A 7,887-nucleotide genomic window follows, 5' to 3' on the forward strand; every position below is an offset into this window, starting at 1 on the left:
TTTATTTTTTAACTTAACTATATTGAAGCAAAGTGAGTTTATTTGATTTAATTATTATTTTTAATTATTATCTCTTCTTTCACGCTCCTTTTGAACTAAATTACGCTAATTGTGATGACTACATGAATTAATTGATCAAACTCAGTTACGAATTGCAGCTACTAGTTAACTAATATATTTGTGAGATCACATAAATTGCTCAAATTAAAAATTCTTGTCTAAATTTTATTGAACCAACTCTCTCCATCTGAAATCCTCACATCATTGTTCAATTTGACTTTTGTTTAACAGCCTTTGGACGCTTTTTGACCACAGCCTAGTGCATATAAAGGTCCAGCTCACAACCGATATCAATATAATGGCACAAGGAATAGATAAATATCCATGAGTGGTAAACGAAGCGTGATACATGCACGGCGTGAGCTTTAATGAGTGGCGCACCCTTGGTTTTGCCGACATATTCCACCCACCAGATGGCAGTCTCGAGTGCGCTCTGCGGACAATTTTTGTAGGAGGATGAAACCGCTTTGGCGTTATCCATATATCTGCAAGAAGAAAAATATAAAAACGCCCTCACTCCACAATCTCTTGCACTCATTTCATTTACTCTTTCTTTAACACCTCTCTTATCGAGCTCAGAACTGTATTCTCAGTTATATCTTGATATTTCATCTCCACACCCATACCGCGATACTTTTTAATGCTGCATTCACAAACTGATCACCTACATGGGGCGTGACCACAACTGGTACACCACAGTAAGCTGCTCCGAGCTACCCATTAGACCGCCATGCGATAAGAACACCTTTACATTCGGATGACAGAGTATATCACGTTGTGGCAACCACTTGCTAATATACAGATTATCCGGCTTGTCCTCCAGAGGTGGTGTTTTCCCATTTCCAAATCACCCGTTGTTTGAGTTGCTTCACAAGCACGTACGATAGCCTCACGTTTAGCGGGCGGCAAAGTGGCGGCGCGTAGCATAGAACCCCAACTAATGAAGACCACACCATGTTCGGCATTATCGAGGGAACTTTGCAGCTCGGCATCGAGCGGTTCAGCCTTCTGTATATGCATGCCGCCGAGATCGAGAACGGACGGTGACAACGGTTTGACACCGCTCAATGAGAAATGCTGGTTGACGAATAACATTGATGTTTTCTTCGCCAATTCGCCAACCGAGGGGGTATTTGGTCCGAATTTTTCGCGTACCATGCCATCGATAGCGGGCGTGTTGAAATTACTGGTAATTCATTGTTTATTATTATAAAAGTATTATTTTAACCCAGTTAATAGTTGTTACTCACTCGTACAGGAATCGCATGGCGTGATGGGTGAACCAGTTGGCAAGACGAGCGCCGAATGTCATGTCCTCGGATTCTCCCAAAAATAATGTTGGCATAACTGAGGTTACCATGGGCACGCCCACGCGTTCGTAATGCCAAGGCAACATAGCAGAACTACAAATTTAGGTTTTTCAAATAATCAATTATTATAAATTCAATTGGCGATCGTTTAGTTAAAATATAAAAAAGAAAATTTACTCACCTGACCATCCCTATAAATGGCGCATTGAGTTGATGCGCCACCGCTGCCATGCAATCGCTATTGAATTGCTCAATGATGACCACATCGTAATGTTGCCGCTCTCGCAACACCTGTGCCAAAGCTTCGGAATTCAATGTGGCATTGCAGTCGTGCTTCCCAAAGTGGTTAATCATATAAAAATCCATGAAGCGATTGTAGAAGTATTGCGTTTCGAAGTGCTGAAACATAAAGAATCACATTAAAGCTAAACAACTGCAAACATAAGATGTCAGTACGTTGGTTTCATGTATAATTTATTATTTTCTAGTCACAAAAACCCGAACTTCGGTATTCAACTTTACCGTGAGAGAAAAACATCTAGATTTTAAAAATGCTCCGCAAACACTCCTTCAAAAGCACACTCGAGACAGTATGAATGAGCTTTATAGAAGCCAATACCAAATTTGGGCAACGGACGTAGTACCGCTCACCTTTGGGTGAAAATCTATATCTCAGGAACGAATTCAATTTTCTGCAACAATCGATGTTACACTTAATCGACTGATTGTTCGTTTAGGACCTACAAGTATGTATGTATATATGTTCAGCTCAAAAAGAGTCCAGTTCTTCCCAATTTAAAGACTCTCACGCTGATTTTGTTTTTCAATCGACGTTTTGAAATCAATTTAATAATTCCAATACTTACTTATAAGTGGCAATGATCAATTTTGACTCGGACTAACAACGCTTAGTCTAATTTTTAATACACTTCTCATAACGGGTAATCCAAGTAGAGGTACCTTTTTCAATAGCCTTTTTTTGACAGATCACGCGTGAGTCGTGTCAAGCTGTCATATTATTTTTGCTCAGTATTGTTTGGCATTTCATCATGGAAAGACTTACGCCTGAACAACGTTTACAAATCGTTCAACTTTATTACAAAAATTCATGTTCTGTAAAGAATGTGTCAACTATTGCAACACCATCTTGAGACCCAGCATTCATTATTGGATAATATTCGATCGAATAAACCACATCCAGCACGCAGTGAAGAAAATATAGCAGCCGTAGCTGAGAGTGTAACCGAAGACCGTGGAAAGTTGATTCGACGCCGTTTGCAACAACTTGGACTGACATGTGGAACGACTTCGAGCATTTTATGTCGAGATCTTAAAGTGAAAGCGTACAAAAATACAGCTTGTGCAAGGTCTGAAGCCGAACAGTAACCTGAAGAGATTCAAGTGCTGGCATTTCATCCAGAAAAAGCAACATCTGTCGATATTTCTTCAAAAATGAGCCGACTATTTGATGTCTGAAATTGAAGTTCGTGATCTCGACGACATTTTGTTTCAATAAGACGGCGTCACTTCCACATATCGCATCAATGGATTTATTGAGATAATACTTTCAGCAAATTTTGGTTTTTTTCGATTTCGGCTCGTTTTTCGAATGATATTCGCTAGATTGTTGGACAGCTATGTCGTTATATGCTTAAGTATATCCAAGTATCGGAAGCTTTTATTGAATATGTTTGTAATGAAGCTTTTTGCGACATCTACTCAACGTCGTTTTTGATCAACAAATTTTGCACTGTCATCATTAGTAAGCAATTAAAGGCAGTTTCTCGTGCGGGGGAAGACTGGTTTCTTTTTCATTCAATTAAGTTTTTTCTCTTTGACTTACCTGCATGTCTACGGAATCCAACAAATCGCCTGTTAATGACAGATCTTTGTATCCTGGCGGTGGATTTTTATCGGGAAAAATGGCTTTTAACACAGTAACATCATGACCCTTCTCGGCCAAGCCCCGCATAATGGGGTGGAAGAAGCGGAAGTGACTAATGCCTGGATGTGGAAATAAACCTAGTATTTTCAGCGAGTAGCTAGCTGGCACCAGTGTGCAGAAAACGCCAAGCAACAGCAAGAAGTGGCCGGGCGTAGGTTCCGCCATTGCTATGGGAAGAATTAACGTAGAAAAGAAATATAGATTTTTTTATATTTAATGAAAGAAAAAAACGTATTAATTGAGTTATAGGATAAATAAAAAAAAATGTTTAAAGATTTTATATATAAAATTATTAAACGTTTTAATATAAAAAGCGATTTAGGTTGCTTAAAAATATGTTCACATAAACTACATGTAAAAAAACCACATAAAAAAAAAATAAATAAACTATAAACACTTGTAACATAAATAAAAACTATAATATAAATAAAATAATAATTAATTTAAAATTTTTTAAAATAAAAAAGCAATTTTTGTAATAATTTATTTAAAAATTAAATTTAAAACAATTTTTTTATTTAAATTTTTTTTATCATAAAAATTTTATTTTTGAATCAAAAAAATATATATTAACAAAATAACCTAGTTAATGAGTTTCGTAAATTTTTTAAATGAAGCACTTAAAATTATAAAACAAAAATATAAACAAAAATTTGATTTTTTTGTAAATAAAATTTTAAAACTAAAATATGTAATATATTTATAAAATAATCAAAAAATACATTTATAATAATATTTTTTTAATTCATAAAACATTTATTTTATTAATAAATTTAGCAAATTTTTTTAATATTTTTATTTTTTTCTTAATTATAAAATTAAAAAAATATTTAAAAATAATCTACTTAATGATAAATTTATTTTTTGAAATGGGTTGAATAAATAGTTTTTAAAATTATAATAAAATATTTAAAAAATAATTTAATTAACAAATAATGCAAAAAGTTAACAAAATTAAAAAAATGTATAACCATTAAATTAAAAATTCAGTACATATGTACATATGTATATACACTTTTAAAGATCAAATGGGTCCCTAGGAAAGTGAAGAAAATCACTGCAGCGCCTACAAACAATCGCTACTTATTCGCATTTCGGCTTTGGCGGGCGATTATATTATTTTGCATTTACATCAAAATTGTATCTAAAGTTATTTTAATTGCATTCAGGCAATATTTCACTCACCAGTTCTCTTTAAGGCAAATTAACACAGCCGATTATTTATATGTATATATTTATACGTATAATTCTTGCGTCCACAGCAAACACACGCGTTTTTACACAAATTAGAAATCAAATGATTTGTGAAAAATATAATAATTAAAATGCGATCACGACTTAAAAAAATTGCTCCAACCCAAAATGAACCGAATTGCTGCAGCTGTCTTCTCCGACTGACCAAGTCAAGACGGTGCCGGAAAACAATATTTGTAAGTGCACTCAAATATGCCTACGACAGTGGTCGGCATTTCTTAGCACAATTGTGCAAACTAACTTCACACGTACGCTTACGCTCTATCGTTCAGTCGTTGTCGAGCCAGCAACGAATTAACATCATGCAAGACTATAGCGCAAAACCATTATGCCCTGTGAGAAATATTTTATGATTGTAAATGCCTTTGGTGCCATGCAATACCTTTTTATGTTTCCCCGTCTTTTAAAGATAATAGGGAATATATCCTTAAAAGACATTTTGTTAATTTCATTATACTATTAATTAATTAATAATTTTAATTCCAATTTCTGACTAGGCTACGTTTTTTCGTGCTCATCAACACAGTGACAGATCCTCTCATGCCGACCACTGGCCTACGAACAATTTCCTACTAGCTGCGCTTACAAACACAATATATAGTATATACATATATACACACACACAATATATACATACATATATATACCCAGCAGTAAGAGTAACGAGTTGCTTAGTAGTTGTCGTCAATTTGTCAAAACAGGCATAGTTTTGAATCGAACTAATAATTGTTATAAGTGCGAAAGGCTATATTATACATTGTGAAAAAAGCGCCCGGAAATTGACAGTTTTATCAAAAGCACAAGCCCACGAGTGGTATAAAGCCTTCAAAGACAGAGAGCATTTGACATGCTAACAAGTCAATAATCATCAGAAAGGAGAAAAAAACAACACCAAAGTCGCTCAAGAATCAAGATCATGCTCATTATTTTTCGATATTCGTGGATTGGTGCATCATGTATTTGCTCCCGAAGGGAACAGACGGTCAACAAGGAATTAAGCCGTTTGCGTGAGAACATCCGTCAAAAAAGGTTGGAATTGTGGAAGAGCAAATCAAGCATTTTACATGCTGATAATGCACCATCGCATCGAGCCACGATTGTGACCGAACTTAAAAGCCAAAAAAACGCATTGAATATAATCGATCAAGCACCGTATTAATAATTAAATTTGGCTCTGTGTATTTTCTCTTGTTCTCTAAACTGAAATTGGTGCACCGTGGCACAAGTTTTTCAGTCGATCGGAGAAGATAAAACAAAATTCACTAACAAAATTCCATTGCTGGTACAAAAAAATCGTTGGTATAAGTGTATTACATCTAGGGATTACTTTGAAGGCGACAAAAATAAGTTATTAATTAATAATTAAAAATTTATAAAAAATATTAATTAATAATTAAATTTATTTGCTTTTTATTTCAACTTTTTCGAACACTTTTTCTCACAATATATACGCAATTTCAGAGTTCCCAAGGACAAAGTCTACACCCGCGGCTCAGAAAGAAATTTTCTTATTAACATTGTGTTTTTTATTTTTAGTTACTCTCAAAATGTGTGTCCGTAGCACACGTGTTTTATATAGTGATATGACCGTCTTTCTATAAAAATAACTATCGTGAAAATATTTGGAAGAGGTCTTCCTGGGCATTACTTTGGACGTTAGAAAAGACTGCCGTCACATAAAGCGGTGCAAATTGGCACGAAATCATGTTCCTAGCTTCATTTCGTGCGTTCGGAAATTCACAGACGCAAATCGATGGACTTTTCCATGGTCCATTTGCCAGCAAGGTACTAAAATACACCAGTATGGATGCGCTCCAGTCGCCCTGCTCTCACATCCTCAAATACATATGTACATATTTTGTACCAAAAAAAAAATATTTAACTAAAATAAAATTTCCTGTGAATATTCAAAACCCAGTGACTATTCTGCTGACCAGTTGAAGATATGCTCCCATTTTCTTTTGTTGTTGGAAATCTTTGTTATTAATTTCTTCCATTGTGCAATACAACTTTTTGAGTCGTTTGTATTTTTACCAACTGCTGAATATGAAAAAAATTATATTCGTGTTTATATTCATATTCGTATTTAAAGTACAATACTCACTTAAGTACTTTCCCCGCCCGGCTGGTTATACTAATATTTTTCCTTGGCCGTATTATTTTATCTGCCTATGCCTATCTTTTGTATTTTGTTAATTGTCACCATGAATCAGCATTTTTATGTCGCACGTTGTTGGTAAAGTTAGGGTAGAAATATATGGGGGTATTCCATCCCAAATCGACCAATTTTGAACGAACTCTTTAGATTTTGCTGAAACTTATCCATCCTTTTCTACCCTTTGAAAAACATTTTTGAGAATTTTTTCAAAATTTTTTGTCCAACTTCAAAAAAAGTTTGAATTTTTCCAAACAATGGCTTTTTTATTTTCAAATAGCCATAACTTTTGTAGAAATTGACCTTTTTTTCTTAAAATTTTTGTTTTTGAATGAACTTTTCGAAAAAATACACGAAAAAAATTTAACACGATCAATTATATAAAATAATCGGTTTTTTTAAGTAAAATCCTATTTTTTTTTTTGGAAGTTCGCCATTTTGTGGAAGACCTTCACATAAGATTGATGGCATTATGCGAAAATTAAACTATTTATTATATATTCTGCAAACCAATTTTTCCAATTTTTTTGGAAAGGAGTGGGAAAAGGAAATAACTTTTCAACAAGATGGGGACTCCCAAGTACACTGCGAAAATTGTTCGTGAATGGCTGGAAACCAAACATTTAAGTTGATGGAGTGGTCAGCTCAAAGCCCTAATCTCAATCTAATTGAAAACTTATGGTCAATTGTGAAACGACGGCTCGGGGACTTAAACGTCATTGAAAATTTGTGGGCAATTTTTGACTTGGCGATAAGGAAGAGGCAGATTACTAATCTGAACGAATTAAAAACTGTAAAAGCAGAAATCCATTAGGAAAAGCGAGATTAAATTACAAAACTGGAAAGTAAAATCATTTATGAGCGATCTTTGATAGGAAGGGAAAGGAAGGGGCGCGGTTGAATTTTGAAGTTAAAAAGGTTTTTATCGCGTTTTTACCGAAATTATAAGTTCAGTAGAAAAACATTATATGGCAAAGTTGTTGGAAACGAAAAGATTTATACTTCTGAATTCAACTTTTTCACATAACCTCAAAATGTATGTGAAAAATTCCAATAACTGAAGTTGTTTTTTAGTTTTAACTTGTACACTTTTTTATTGTTATTTCAAGGGGGGTTCCATTTGAGTCCTTTAAATTTTTTTTAAAGGAAAAAAACAGAAACTT

At 34.2% G+C, this 7,887-nt stretch overlaps 1 pseudogene; it reads right to left on the reverse strand.

Annotated features, from left to right (window-relative positions):
- Nucleotides 1-268: 268 nt before the first annotated feature.
- On the reverse strand, nucleotides 269-4,547 carry LOC126759533 (UDP-glucosyltransferase 2-like; annotated as a pseudogene).
- Nucleotides 4,548-7,887: the final 3,340 nt, after the last annotated feature.

This window comes from Bactrocera neohumeralis, chromosome 5 (genome assembly GCF_024586455.1).
Source record: "Bactrocera neohumeralis isolate Rockhampton chromosome 5, APGP_CSIRO_Bneo_wtdbg2-racon-allhic-juicebox.fasta_v2, whole genome shotgun sequence".
NCBI lineage: Eukaryota > Metazoa > Arthropoda > Insecta > Diptera > Tephritidae > Bactrocera > Bactrocera neohumeralis.